Raw genomic sequence first — 16,468 nt, forward strand, 5'->3', positions numbered from 1 at the left:
GGTGGTGAACCACCTTGCTCCAACACAGCCACCTCGCCTTCGTCCGGTAACTTTGGATTACACAGCCCCCCTTCTCCAACATTAATGGCAGGAAGTGGGCTACCAGCCACATGATGCCTCCCAGCTCCTCCTCTCCCACCTTGTCAACCGCCCCTAACAGACATATTTACCAAGCATAGTTTGATGAGAAAAGAAATGAATAGAGAGGAAACTTAAGGCCCAAAAATTAATCCCAACTAACCCAACTTATCAACTATACCAGACAGACACCCCACAGTACAAGTACAATGATAGGCAAAAAAACACACAAATTTACTGACGCTGGGACAAAGTACAGTCAAAATTATGAAAAACACAACAGGAGGTACACCATAAGAAACAGTACTAAGGAAAAACACACCATCAACTTCAGGACACAACCACACAGTCAAAAGAGGCACGGACTGTAAAGAGAAAGTGAAAGTACACCCACTGTACCATGCCTGTAAACAGGATTTCCTATTACATCACTTCCTGTCCCGTGCGTCAAGTTTTCTGTTATGCATGTATTTATTTGATGCATGTGATATTTGCATGAGTATTTTGGGCGCATGACCTATGTGTTTTTTTTTTTTTTACGCATTATCTTTATGCGTCGAATTAACAGAAAATCAACATTGAGATGAGTATGAATGTGGAATTCACCCTAAGGGCCCCTGGATCATTTACCTTGCATTTGTGGATGTTTTCAACACATTTGCGTTAATTTCTTTGACTCTATTCCTGATTAGGTGATTTTGTTCCATTGTCTATGGATGCACCCTGTATCAACATACAAATGGAATGGGCTCTGCTGCAGTGTGGCATTTTGTGTATGGCCACATGTGGTAGTCCATGCAACAATGTGATTTGGGTATTTTTGATCTGTTACACCGATGTGTGTGTTAAAGAATCAACAGCATGCAAATATTTGCACGTTGTGCATATTTATGCATGTGCGACAACAGTGTATCCAATATATGAATGGCAGTCAGTACTATGCAACAGTTCTGGTTTGTGATTGTGAATTGTGTTTACTTATGTGATGTGTGTAGTTGTCTCACAGAGCATTATATTTAAGACGACATGAACATCTCGGGCATTGTTGATGATGGCTGATGAATGCTACCTAGGAAATGTTACCTGACAACTGTCTCCATATGTAGATCTTGAGTTTATGTGACTTGTGTGTGGATTGCACATATGTCTGACATGTGTATATATTTGGTAAAAACTGTGATTGACACACTCTTTGATTAAACTCATTACATTTAGCAATGGTTATGGTTTTTATGTGGTGGACCTGCAGCCTTAGCTGCATATGTTTTCATCCATTCTGATGTGCATTCCACAAACGTGTCCATGCAAAGTGTGATGTCATGTGTACCCTGTGTCAAAATCGGGCCCCATGGAATTGGCAGGACTGATTACCATGGATTATACTGCTCAGGCCCAAATAATTAAATTGGTTATCATACCTGGGTTAATCATGATGACCATTGTTACCAATGATGTCCCCCACTTGTCACACATGCTCCATGCAGCCATTGCAACCCTAACACTGAGTTGTGACAGTGGTCTGTTCAAACATTACTGTCTTACCAAATTTTGACATCCACTGCCTCATGTGTGGGCCCTTGTTTACCTCCTATTTGGACAGGTTGTAGTTGTGTGTGGTGAACTATTGTTGTACATGTTGCCAACATGGATGTAATTCATATGTTGTGGTCCATAGATTGTGCCCTTCAGTTGTCACATTCAAGTGATGAGGTTGTTTGTGATGTGTGTGATGGTAGCAGTACAATGTTACGCATAACATGTAATGTAGATACAGTACTTTTCAGAATAGTTTTTGTAACATGCTCCCTGAGGTTAGACTCATAATCCTGAGTTATATATTGTGGAGACTGAAGAGACCAAAGCCGGACTGTGTGAATAAGTGAGGTGTTTATTGACAAAATGTACAAGGTGAGTTAAGTGATTTTTGAGTGAAGAAGTTATCAACTATATGCAGTCTATGGCGTATCCCAGCAGCTGTGTTGTGCTGTTCTCCCTCATTTTCTTCACCACCATCCTCCTCCTCCTCAGGCAGGCCATCAACCTGCTTGTAAAAGGGGACGTTCATCCGCACACATATGTTGGGCAGGATAGCACGTCATTATGATCTTGCAGATGATATGTGTGGCATATAGGAGGCTGCCTCCTGTGATGTCTAGGCACCTGAATCTTGACTTCAGGATGCCAACTGTCCTCTCCACAATAGTCTGTGTCCTCCGATGTCCCTCATTGTACGCATGATCTGCTGCTTTGCTTGGGTTGGGAAATGGGGTCCTTATCCTTGGCTGTATGCCACAAACCTGATCCGCTGCAAAAGATTAAAGTAGTAAGTTGTTGTTAAGACATGCAACAGGCTTGTCATGTAGCATGGCAGTTGATATTTTGAGTTGGTTGTGACTCATATGTGTTTGTGGTATGGTGTGAGTTCCTTGCCTTGTGTAAGGTTTTATCAGCACTGGGTTGTTGGACATGACAATCTTGTGTTTGGCTCAAGGACCTGGCACATATGATTTGGATTCCAAACTGATGGTCAGTATGTATGTACCATGTGTTGTACAGTGCACCTTTGTATCAGTGTGCTATCACTAGAGGGTACATGACACATCCTCACAACACAATGGGGTCAGAGGTGGTGGCAACATGGCAGCACTACAGAGCCTGGATATCCATTCCATTTTGACATGTGTCATTCCAGATGATGTGCAACACTTAGTGCCATTGAAATGGGTAATTGACAATGCACAACACGTCTCCAAAATTGGCAGCACTGTCCTGCAACGTTTAGACTATGCAAGAATGCCCATGTGTGACATGTTACTGGGCAACCCTTTGTTATCCCCTGCGCCAGTTGCTCATATGCAGTCGTGCACCTACACTACCTATCTTGCACCAGGGTACTTGGCTAGCTGCCCTGTGGAGGTGAATGTATCTGTGCATGAAGGGTCACTGCTCTATATGCTGTTTTGAGGGCCAATTGGCTCTTTCTGTGTGTGCAGCAGTATGCAGCATGCATTAGTGGCACAATCATCTGAGTTCAAAGTCCAGTCTACTTACTTATTGCAACCTGCAAACAGGACCCCTGGGGTGCTGTTTGTTGTTGGCACTGCCTCAGGTTTTAGGTGACACCTACATCTGAGTCAGCATCACCATGCTATATATCTTGTGGTGACATACCTGCAGCAACACACATTGCACACCACTTCCACGCTACATACTGCATGGGAGGGTGGCTGGTTTACAATGTGGCGTCAAGTCATTAAAAAACGGCCTTCTATCAAGTTCTACATACAGTACAGGCCATGACAATGGGACTGTGGGCTTTTACAGAGGTCCCTTGGTGATCCAGAGTGACAGATAATGTTTGTGGCAGCCATGAGGTGTCCAAGGGTGTGTATCCCATTGTTACAGGATGATCAACATAACTACCAGTCTCTCTCCTATCTTCAAACCCATGACTCAGCATTTATACTGTCAACACATGCACAGTGCAGGCTATGGGATGGAGCTCAGCTACTTTGCAAATGTGTACCTTGGCACAGTGTATGTGAGGTCAGTGATGTCCTGTATTCTCCTACAGGGTCCCAGTATGGCATCCATGATCTGCACTATCTGACAGTGACTCTGCCCCATTGTGGGTCATTTATTGTATCTGGTACAGACATTATGGTGTTGTGGGTCAGTCAGTTGTGCATGTGATCTGTCACGACAGTAGGTGTGGTACCACTTATCACAGATCTGGCACATGGTATGTGAAGGGCATTGATCTTGTATTGAGCCAATGTGTCAGGCAGATGTCTATGCACACTCACGGTAAGTCAGGTATGTGTTGATGAGTTGTAGTTGGTATAGGCAGCAGTTTTCTGGTATTTCATGTTTGTTCTGGCAGTGATTTGCACGGCATGATTTGAGGGAACTGTGCCTATATGGAACTTACATAACATGGGCATGGTGTATGCCACAGACAAGGCATTGCTATTCTTTGTTTGGTGTACTGTGTGTGAAGTGTACATAGTAGGCAACCTGTAGGCACTTGTAGTGGTCTGTGTAGTTCTTCTGTTAGCAAAGGGTACATGTCTGCACCTGTCCTCCATATAGTGTGCCTGTCAAGTTGTGGGTGTGTTATATACATGTGGGTGTATGTGTTTGTGGTGTGCACTGATTGCGCTATGCTCCAGCATGGTGCATATGTGTTGTTACCTGCACATTTGTGTTACCCTGGCCATGTGTTAATGTAGGCCATTTCCATTTTGTCCGTCCTGGAATTGTTCACAGATCCTGCTGAGCAGGAATATGAAGGCATCATAGACACTCCCAGGATACTTGACCAAAATGTTTATGAATAGTCCCCGGTGGTCCACTATGCCCTGCACATTAATGGAATGCGTGTGCTTGTGAGTCTGATATAAGTGCTCGCTTGCTGCAGGTGGTATGAGCCGGACATGGGTGCAGTCAATTGCACCAAGCACATGCGGGAAGCCATGGATTTGGTAGAACCCATGTTTTGTCTCCTGCTGCTTTTGCTGGGTGTTGAGGAAGCTGATGTGTCAGGGTGTCAGGGAAATTATATTGTCTAACACCTATGGCAGGAATGAATAGAATGACAGCTGTGAGACACCAGCAACCAGGGCACCCATTCTTTGGAATGAGCCACTTGCCAGCATGTGCAGGACAGCTAGCAGCTTTGTCACAGGTGGTATGTTGTGTGGTGTCTGCAGGCTAGCTGTGATTTGTGGCTCAATGTAGTGCAGCAGGTGTAGTGTGGCTAGGCAGTTCAGTCTGAAAGTCCTAATGATGTCCTGGTCCCTGATGCCAAGTAGGGTTGTCTGGGTTCTGAAGACCCTATCCTCCCTTCTGCATTGCCTTTGTGGGCCACGTTGTGGTGGTAATGATTGCTGTAGTTGTTGCTGCCCTCTGCGTCATCTCGCAAGCTGGATCATTATCAACTCCATCTTCTCCTGTGGGTTGGTAATGTTACTTCTGTGTGTTCTCCTTATGTCGTGATGAGTTTGCCTCATTTTACCACCTGCCCTGACCCAGGCATTAAACTTTAACGCAAATCGGAGTTAACATCATTTTTTGCATCTGACTCCCACCCAAGAATCATTTTTGCCCAGGTGGATAAATATGGCGCTAGGGAGTTATACTCATTTTTTGGACAGGAACACCTACCTTGCATCTCATTGATAGAAGGAGGTTTCACATATCCGAAAAATTACGTTAACACCAATATTTTGACGCCAGACAGGTCTAGCATCAAAGTATAAATATGGCTTTGAGTTTGCACTGAATTAACGTAAAAAAATGACCCTAACTCAGCGCAGAGTATAAATATACCCCTAAATCTCTACCTTACTGAAATAAAATATTGCCTGCACTTAAAGCTTCACTGGTAGTGTGCACCATTTAAATTTTACCATGCTGAATGAGACTTGTCTCGAGTACTGCACTGTTTATATTTGCAGAGCAATAGCTTGGCTGACATCATTAGTGACATGAACAGTAATGTCATCATTGTTGTCGCTCAAGATGTCATCAATAATGTCATCCATGATGTCATTTAACATGTCATAAGGGTTGTAATAGATGAGGTCTTACACAATACATGCTGGGGGTGCATGTTATAGTTAGGTTTGTAAAGTATAGCTGGTGAATTTTCATGGTTTTTAAATGTAAAGTTTTATATTATTACAAAATCTAACTATAAAATCATGTGAACCTTTGTTTTTTCATTATATAACTTTCCACGGATTAAACCAATCACATCCACCACTTCTGTGCTGAAAAAACAGGCTGTTGAACTTGTCACTAATGTCACTCACAACACTAGAAAGGATAAAAATTCAATCCAATGTCAAAGGACATTGCGTTTTGGCTCCCGATGAGCCTTTATCAAGTCCTCATAATTAGGACCGGGTATCCACAGGAAAATGAATTTTTGGTTTGCTGATAATATTGGTGCTGTTTGATTAATCTTCACAAAACTTTCCAAAAAAGTTTTACTCACCTCGGCTCCTTCCTAGATAATCTGTCAAAATCAGAGGTGAAATAAATGGGGTGGGAGGGGAGTCCCAAAATGCATTTTCTCTATTTAATTTCCAATAGAAAAATTGAACACTGATTCTGCAAATACTGTTTATCAAAGTTGGCAGAAAGGTAGAAAGTGTACTTTTTGTCTTCTGATGTAAACCAGTTGAAAATGTATTTATATACAAAAACGCATAGTACTGTGGCTCTGGCAGATCAACAGACAAGATCTGGTTGGCTACCTCACATTAACAAAGAAGTATCCTGTCCTGAAAAAATAATAAAAAAACATACAGGTTGCAGGGTAGGGCTACCCTAAGCCCCTGGGCCTGGGAGTAAAAAACATAATTTTACTTAATGTTACCATGGATTCGTGGAGGAAGCAGAGATCCACTTGTAAATTGGAAAGAAAGACAGACTTTCGTATTTTTCATTTAAAGGTCCCCGGGGTAGGTTAAGGCTTGGCGATTTAGCGTATTGTTCAGCATTATTTTTGGAAGGGGGAGCACAGCCACCCACCCTGAGCTATTTAAAGGCCCTGGTGACTCCATTCCTGGGGCCAATGTAATTATTTTGGGCAGGGGGCATGCAGTCCTCTTCTCTCCAAAGAAATTAAAGGCCCCCAGGGTCCCATTCTTGGGGGCTGATATCATTTTTTAGGGAGGAGAGTGTGAGGCCCCCTCCCTGAAAGTAATATACCAGCCCTGAGGATTCCACCCCCTGGGGCCTGCTGAGTTACATGGGGAGGATTATTTTGGCCCCCAACTAAGAGCCATAGATCATTCCCAGTGAACCCATTCCTTCAGGCCTGATATGAAACAGTGTCCTGGGGACCACGGCACACAGGACACTGTAGATTACTTCCATCTGGTAGGAGCAAAAAGTAAAGCAGCTCTCAGCAGGGTTGAAGTGAAACAGTAGATTGCTCTTGCATGGCAGGAGTGGAAATTAAAGCTGCCCCCAGCCAGACAGGAGCAGTCTAGTGAAATCAACACCCACTGCCACCAAGATAGGTGCTGGATGGGAAGCTCACAGGACCACAGGGGCCATGGGCTTCCTCCCATGCGACCCAGGCCTGGCAATGTCGTGGGTGCCCCAGTTGGTACAGTGGCACCCATAAAAAAGAGAATTGCTGGGGGAACCTGCAGGGCAGCAAGGGCATGAACATCCTCCTTCTGCCCCCCAATGTTTTGACGATAAGAAACCTGTGAAGTGAGTGTAGTAAATGGTAATTTTACATTTAGTGCTCTCACCACAGAGTGCCCCATAATGCCCTGATTTGGCAATAGCTTTGACAAATGATATCCTTCTAGTGCTCCAAGAAGGAGCGGTAAACACCACCAACCTTTTTGGTTGTTGTTAATAGTTGCAGGTAGTACAGCAGCTCCCCAGAATCATTTAGGAAAAAGTTGCAATAAGTGTTCTAGGTCACTGAATGCATAATACTACTAGAATTAACCATATTTTTAAAGTACGTTGAGCTGGAACTGCATGTTCTTCAACTTGAGTAGACGGACCTCTTATGGGTGGTTCTATTGCTGTTTTTTTAGGCCTATTAATTATTCATTGCCATGTATGCACATGGGAATACATTGGATTACAATTGATGAATTATTGTGGTGATTTAATGAGAAAGCAAATCAGTGTTAGTTATGTATATATTGTTGTATTCACCCTCTGACAGAGGCAATAGGTTTGTCTTTTACATTTTGGACTTCTGATCCTTTGACAATGCCAATAGGCCTACTTTACTTAAAATGACAGCTTTGGGGGCATGGCCAGACTGGCCCAGATTATAAGCTCAGCTACTCTTCACCCCTGCTCAAACATTGAACATCCTGTATATTGGCACACCTTATTTCTCTCCTCTGCACTCTCCATTCATTCCAAGGGGCTCCAGAGGCACTGGGCACCGTTAATGACCTGGATGCATACTGCCCGATCAGGTGCACACCTGGGACTGCCATATGGCTACAACAAGATGGCAACAGCAGCTCAGTAATATCCTCTGGGCTGGGTTGACCACCTCCTGGACCCACAATGTACGGCACTGGTGGCCCTGGCAGTTATACCGGGCATGTGTGAGCCCGTAGTAAAGAGCAGAGCCAGAACTGCTCCATGAATGAGCACAGGCGGGGCCTAAGGATGTTGGTGGCTTGGAGTTGGAAGCCTTGATTGTATGAAATGATTGGTCCAGGTTTTGATGTTGGGGACTCTGGATTTGAGGCCTGATTCCTGTCCTATTGCATGCCCAAGGACTGTTTAGTCATACCTGCAAATAGTGAGAGATTGAGGGATGTGGTCATTGCAGGGGAGCCAAGAGGGCTGTGGAGCATAGAGTGGTGACTGACTGATGATGGCCTGGGGAGAGCCAGGGGGTATGGGAAAGACAGCTGGAGGGACCTGTGAGCAACACTCATGCTCTCATTGGCGCCTGGGCCCTGCTTCACTTGTTAGGCTGGTGAGCCTTCCCTGCACCCATGGTCAGCATGACATCAACCTCATAGACCTGGATGGCCTCTGGCCTATGGAAACACTGCTGGGAAGGCATGTGGTGCATTATACTGAGGTGTGCTGTTCGGGTCATCCCTAAATCCATGTGGGAGAGAGCTGGTGTGGGAATGGGTTGGGGGATGAGACACATTTGGACAGTGGAACTGAAGTTGCGGTGCTGATACTGGGCCTAACTGGATCCGACAATGTGCTGGCATTTACTGCTATTTCTGGTGCAGTCCATAAGAATTTGCCGAAGTAAATGAGGCACTTGTTCTCTCTATCTCACCCCTTTCTTCCATGCTGTGTTGTTGATACCCGGAATGGAAGATTGAAAAGGAGAGTCTGCCCAGTTTCTGCAGCCCTTGAGGGGAGGCTTATTAGCAGGATCCTTCAGGCTATTCAAGATTCTAAATCAGCATTGGAGTCCAAGATCAGGGAGGTACAGAGCAATGTTGCGTTTCTTGCACCGCGACCTCTGGAACACGGCCATGCCCTGTGGCCAATGCTCCACTGCGAGTGCCCTGTACAGTGTGGAGTAGGCTGCATGCAGGGGATTGACCGGAGGGCCTGGCCTCTGAGCACGACCAAAGTCCTGCTCAGCATGGGGTTGGGTGCATTCAGTGGCTTGACAGGATATAGCAGGAGATGGCCCTCGAGTGTGGCAGTCTCCAGGGCCATCAGTGGCTCCTCGAAGGGGGCTCATTGCCGGTAGGACCCCAGCACCAGAGCTAAGGGGTCAGGGTGACTCTACCTTGGCCCCTTATTTTATTATGTTAACTTTTTTGTGGGTCTAGGCTGAAGCCGAGTTCTAAAATGGCTGCCAACACTTCCTGGCTTGAAGAGTTGGCAACCGGTCATAGGTGTGCATTTCCCTGCACAAGCTCGTCTTTTTTAGCAAAGACATCACGGCCATCGATATGCAAATTTATTTTCCATTTAATGTCTCCAAAACTACTTAACAGATTTACACCAAATAAGCTAAAGCACAATGTGCGTACCGAAAGCTAGCTTTATGCTACATTTGGTGTAATTCCGTCCTCTGGTTCGGTTTGTATTTGTGCCTAAAGGTCCTATGGGAATTATGGGGGTGGTGTGTGCGTGTGTGTTTGACTGTGTGTGAATGCATGCATGCATGTGTAATCTGTGTGTGCATGAGTGGGTGTGAGTGTACGTTCATATTGTGTCATGAGATTGCGTGTGTGCCTGGATGTATTTTCGTGAGTGTTGCTGTGAGTGGGTATGAATGTATGAATGCGTGGGTGAATGTGTGTATGCGTGTGTATGCGTATGTATGTATGTTGTGTGTATGTGGGTAAATGTGTGGGGGGTCGGGAGAGGGAGGGAAACGGTGGGACAGGATTCTGGGGAGCAGGAGTGGGGGCTGGGGAGACCCTTATCAGTGCCAGGGAAGGAATTCTCTGGCACTGATAGTGCCTACCACCATGGTTTCTGTGGCAGCACAGAAACCACGGAAACCATGGCGGTGGGTGGGGTCAAAATGCCATGGGCGGCCTAGTGACGGCCGCCGGGTTGGAGACTGTAGTCTCCAGCCCGGCGGTCGTTACCACCGTGGCGGTCGGTGTGTTGACTTAATGGTTTAGCTTTGGCCAAACCACCAAAGTCATAATAGTGGAGGTAGGTATCGCCAACCTGTTGGCGGTATTACCTCCACTATACCACTGACCGTTGTGGTCGTAATGACCCCTATAGTTTATTGAGTGTATGAGGGGCATTTACATTTTATATAGTGTTGTGGATCGTCGTGTAACATTGGCAAATAATGTTTTAATAGAAGGGGAAAAAATTGCATTTCTAATGTTTGTGTAGTTTAAATGTGTTATATAGTGTGTTACTATTATATTAACCCCTAACAATAACTTAGTTGTTTTTTCAGAATTTTATGGGTTTTTAGAAGTTGTAATTTTTTTAAATATGTGTTTGTATGTTATTAATGCAATAGAAATACATATAAAAAAGTTAAAAATTGAAAGTACAGTAGTGTAGCCTAATCTATTGTCCCTATAAGGCTTTAGCAAAATATTGTCAAGTATTTCTATGGTAGTGACTACAAAAATAATTCTGTTTATAGGGGGTGTTGTTGAGTGTGAAGTTGCATAATATTTGTGTTGTTTTATTTTCACTTGTACCATGGTACTATCTCAGAGGTACTGCCATACTTTATGATAGTAAGAAAGCTTCTGATAGGCTGGAAGCATTTGGTTTCAATGAATAGAGCGCTTCTTTTTATTTCTGATCATTCTTGGTGTGCTTTTGACCTGTTCAGAAGTGCAACTGGTCTGTTGCTGCTTTTGCTTTGTTTCGGTCAAATTGTTGAGAATGCCAGAAGGGGGACAACCAACTGCTGATACTACTGCTGCAATACAGGAGGAAGAAGAGGTGATTGCTGCTGAGGAGGAAGAACTGGAGGGGCGGAAAAGTTATCGCCCGGCTTGTGACATGTTCATTGTGTCACAAGGTGATATCCCATAAAAGCAGCCAGCATTTTTCATTACCGATGACAAGAATACAGAAACATCTTTGCACCATGCATTCTACCCGCTTGGCTCTGGCAGAAAGGAGAAGAGAACTGGAGTTGGCACAACTTGAGGAGAGAACATCTGCCGGAGCTGGAGATATGGCAATAGCTAGTCCGTTCACTTCAGCTGTGGCCCCCCAAGTACTCCCACCAGTGAGTACATCTACCCCACCTGCTATTCCACCACCTAGGTCAGCAGTGAATGTGAACCTTCTGAGGCAGCAGTGGATCATTGAGGGGACAACAACAAACTTTTTAGTTTGCCAAAAGTTATAGTGCTAAGGGGAGTGGCCTTAGCATCCACTGGGAGGTGGTAACAGCCTACGCCATCCCCATACCATTAGTGTTATTTTTTGTTGCAGCAGGTTTTTTAATGTCGTTGGGTGCATGTTTTTTTTTATTCTGTAGTTGGTTCTGTTGATGTATAGCTTGAGAAAAAGAACACAAAACAAAACCAAGAAAAAATGTTTTTTTTGGAATTATTTTCAATTTCATTCTAATAAAGAGCTGCTCATTTCGCAACTTTTTTCACTTACAGGTGCTGGTAGTATTATATACAGGCAAAGAGTAAAGGAGAAGGTAAGTGAATGGTATGTGACATTATGTAGCCACATATAGTTAAGGAATAATGGGCCAGATGTATCATACAACCGATTTGTGATTCTCAAATAGCGCTTTTTAAGAAATCGCTATTTCAGAAATGCAAAAAGGTATGTATGATTTTTGCGATTCGGTAATAGCGATTTCTTAAAAATCGTAAATGCTATTACCGAATCGCAAATAGATAATCTGTCCCCATTCGCACCTATGAGCCTGTTGGCCCATATCTGCAAATTTTTTGCATTTCAAAAATTGCGAATTAAGCTAGATATAGATTTAGAGATAACCTGTGCTCACCATCTGGTAGCTTGGCACAGAGCAGGCAGGCTTTTCTAAAGAAGCAATGTGTAAAGCATTTGTGCAACACACACACACACACAGTAACATAATGAAAACACCAAGTAAAGGACTCCACAAAGTTTTAGAAAAATAGAGAATGTTTGTCAGAGTAAAACAATACCAAAACAACAAATATGCAGTCTGCTGTCGTTGAACAGCATCAGCATCAAAGTGGGGGTGTCGGTTTGGACCAGCACAGTGGTAACGATGCATCAGCTGTAGTAGAAAAGTAGCTGCAGAACTCACTTCTGAGGCCCAGAACTGTAGGGGGCACCCTAGGCAAGAGTAGGACTCACATATGGAAGAGTCCAGCAGCACCGGGAGAGTTGTGGGCAATCCTTGATGTCCCTAAGACTGCAGGAGGACAGGGGACAAGCCAGCAAGCCCTAGGAATCCCTCTGGGTTTAAGGGAGAGGCCCAATTCTCCCTCAGCTTGGCAGAGATCATCAGGTTGCATGGCACCCCATCAACTCAGAAAGCAATCCTTCTTGGAAAGCTGTCCAACAGCATGACACTCCTTGCAGCACAGCAGTACTTATTCCAGGCAGAGTTTTCCCAAGGTCCAGTAGTGTCCTGGTTTAGAAGGGCCAGTGTCCCAGTTCTTATACCCAAATGTGCCTTTGAAGTAGGGGTGACTACAAAGAATGGTATTTGAAGTGCTCAAGTACCCTTTCTTCCTAGCTCAATCTCCAGACAACCAATAGGGGGTAAACAGCCCTGTGTGTGGGGACAGGCACTTCCCTATTCAAGTGTAATTGTCAGCTCCTCGTCCTGCCCAGAAAAGCACATCAGAATGCAGATGAGTGCTCAGGCACACCTAACCTTCCTGTGTTTGTGGCTGTCTAGAGGGAAAGAGCAAAGTGTATCTGTCACCTACCCCAGATGTGTATTGGAGACAGGTTTCAAGGCACACAGAGCACTGAAAGCAGAGGAATGCCAACTTTCTAAAAGTGGCATTTCTAAAACAGTATTGGTAAATCAGACCTTAACATTAAAGAGGATTTATCATTACTATTCCAATAATATGAAATATGATGTAGCTACTCCTTGTCTGATCAGGAAGTACAGCTTAAAAGTATTTTGAGGAATTTTCAATGCTGGCCTATAAGAAGAGTTAACCTCACAATCGCGAAAATAGATTTTGGGAGTTTTTCACTAATAGGACATGTAAAACTGAAACTGAAAAGTACTTGTCCTGCCTTTTACTTACATAGCATCCTGCCATATGGGTTACCTAGGGCCCACCTTAGGGGTGATCTATGTAATAAAAGGGGAGTTTAAGGCTTGCCAAGAGATTTGTAATGCCAGGTTGATGTGATAGTGAAATTGCACACACAGGCTCTGCAGTCGCAGGCCTGAGACAGGTTTGAAAGGCTACTTGTGTGGGTGGCACAATCAGTGCACAGGCCCACAAGTTGATTTTGATTTGCAGGCCCTGGGTATATGGTATATCAATGTACAAGGGACTTACAAGTAAATAAATGTGCAAATTGTGGATACTCTAATGTTACCATGTTTAGGGGAGAAGCTCATACACTTTAGCACTGGTCAGTAATGGTAAAGTGTGCAGAGTCCTAAGGCCAACAAAAAGATACAGCAAAAATGTGAGGCAAACAGGCAAAAAGTTCAGGGGAACTCCTCCCTAAGGCTGACAGGCCTAACAAGATCTTATATCGAAAAGGCTATTGGTCACTGCTGTAGTGCATAATATTTACAATTGGATTTATTTTCCTCTGAAATTTCTTGGTCCAACGTGTCAACATTAATCCTGAACTTGTGTATTGTACTATAGGGTTTGTACTCATTTTAAGCTTCCTCATATGAAATAGATATGCCAATCAATCTACCTCTTTTGCCATGGGTTAAAAAGCTGTAACATTGTCAAAAAAACCATTTGTTTTTTAGCAGAATTTTCATGTGTTTGTCTGCAGTGATTAATTAGAATAGGTTTAGAATGCTTCAAGCAGCCGGCTGTGCCATTCGTATAAAAATTACCACTACTAACATCCTCAACAACATTATACGATTAATCTATGCATATAGTGATAACTGTTCCAGTAAAGGGCTTCTGACAGAGTAGTAAGTGCCTATCAGGATCTACGTTAGCAATATATTACTTTCCTGGAAACTTTTTAAAGTTGTTCTTCGTGGGGAAGCTAATCCTAAACTAGACCATGTAATAGCCCAAGATTTAGCATGCAGACTTGAAGAGTCTAAACAATCACACATCACATAACTCCTAACCTTGCTGCGAGATAGCATTTGAAGACTAAGGCCCTCATTCTGACCCTTGCGGTCCTAAACCGCCAGGGCCACGGGCAACGGAAGCACCGCCAACAGGCTGGCGGTGCTTCAGTGCCCATTCTGACCGCGGCGGTAAAGCCGCGGTCAGAAAAGGGGATCCGGCGGTTTCCCGCCGGATTTCCCCTGGGCCAGAGAATCCTCCAAGCAGCGCCGCCATGGGGATTCCGACCCCCTTCCCGCCATCCTGTTCCTGGCGGTAAAACCCACCAGGAACAGTATGGCGGGAACGGGTGTCGTGGCGGGCATGGGCAGTGCAGGGGCCCCCTAACAGGGCCCCACAAGGATTTTCACTGTCTGCTATGCAGACAGTGAAAATGGCGACGGGTGCTACTGCACCCGTCGCACCCCTGCAACTCCGCCGGCTCCATTCGGAGCCGGCTTCCTCGTTGCAGGGGCTTTCCCGCTGGGCCGGCGGGCGATCTTCTGGCGGTGCGGTCTTTCGGTGGTTTCCGCCCGGCGGGCGCCGCCCGCCGCCCGCCGGGCTCAGAATGAGCCCCTAAATCAATACAGCCTTTAAGTTAAAGATTGCTCAGCAGGTATTTCTTCCTATACTTCCGCCTTCATATCAGTTTTTCCGTTTTAGTAACATATGAAGTCAATATCGGGCAACAGCAGTTGAATTATAAGAAACAAATTGGATATCAATATTAGCATTCCACATGTTCAGTATTAAAGGGTTGTGGTCATTTACCTGCCGTGGTGCATGTCCTCTTTTTAAATTATGTGTGTTTTAAAGGAGACTTTACTTTAACAACATGCCTAACAGAAGACATAAGATTGCAGACTCTTCCTATAGTTAAGATTGATCTTGGAAATCCAAAACAAAATGTAATGTACTGTTTTGATCTGTCTTTACATTTTCTGAAACAGCATTTTCGACGTTTGTGACTTTAAAATGTAAGAATTTGTTTAAATTGTTTTTTGTTTGCTTATTTGGGATGTCACAAGTAACATAGGCCCTGAGTTAGAGTCTGGCAGATGGGGTTACTCCATCACAAACATGATGGATATCCCGCCCACTGTATTATGATCCCACAATAGCATATGGAGATCTTAATATGGCGGACCGTCACATTTGTGATGGTGCAACCAGTCTGCCAAACTCCAAATCAGGCCCACAGTGTTCAAATAAACTGAAGAACAGGTTCCCCAGAGTCATATGGTGCAATTTGTATCCATAACAGCTTATGAATATGAGTTGCACTTCTTGCGTGGTTATCTTTTCTCCAAGAGAAATCAAGAACCCCTCCTAAGGGAAATGTTTGTTTTTATTTGTTATAAACGTAAGTATAGTTTGGAATTTGTGATTAAAAAATCAGAAGACATTTGCTGGATATAAAGGACATAATTCCTCTGTTGTTTTTACCACAATGTCTGTCATATTATTGCTAGCTTTGAATAGGAAAGTGTATAAATAATCCAAAAGGTATTTGGCACAACTCAATGTAAGAAACTACAGGCCAGATTTACAAGGCCCTAGCTTCACCGGAGTGTCACTTTTTGTGATGCTCCGGTGGCGCTGTGCAGTGCCCCACATTTACAAGGTAGTGCTAAGCCACTTGTAATTATTTGCCTCTTCAAAGCATTTTTCAGAGGGGCGTGTAATGGGCCTTGCTGTGGGTATTCCACCGCAACACCCATGGCTTTTGACTCTGCCCAAGATTTACAAAAAGGAGTAAATGTGAGGCTGCGCCAAAAATGAACTCCACCCCAGAGGAGGCGTAAGCATGGCACAACGAGGAGGAATGCTTTTATTCCTCCTTGCTTTTGCTTTTTCCATGTGCATTCTGCAGCACACATAGAAAGAGCAAAAGGCCATAAATGATTGTTTATGTGCAAAAAGGTATCCATTCCTGCACATAAACAATCATAAAAAAATGACAATTTGGTACTTCGATGTGTGCTGCTTTATGTAGTACACCTAGTAATGCCAAATCAGCATTGTAGATTGCTTATGTGCAGGAATGGACACCTTCCTGCACATAAACAATCAATTCTCTCAATACAGACACCCTTGCACTACAGTTGGCAGCTCCATTTAGCATCGGTGCAGAGGGAAACACAGGGATTCGCCATATTTTAGTAAATACGGTG

Source organism: Pleurodeles waltl, chromosome 3_1, assembly GCF_031143425.1.
Source record: "Pleurodeles waltl isolate 20211129_DDA chromosome 3_1, aPleWal1.hap1.20221129, whole genome shotgun sequence".
In the NCBI taxonomy this organism is placed as follows: domain Eukaryota; kingdom Metazoa; phylum Chordata; class Amphibia; order Caudata; family Salamandridae; genus Pleurodeles; species Pleurodeles waltl.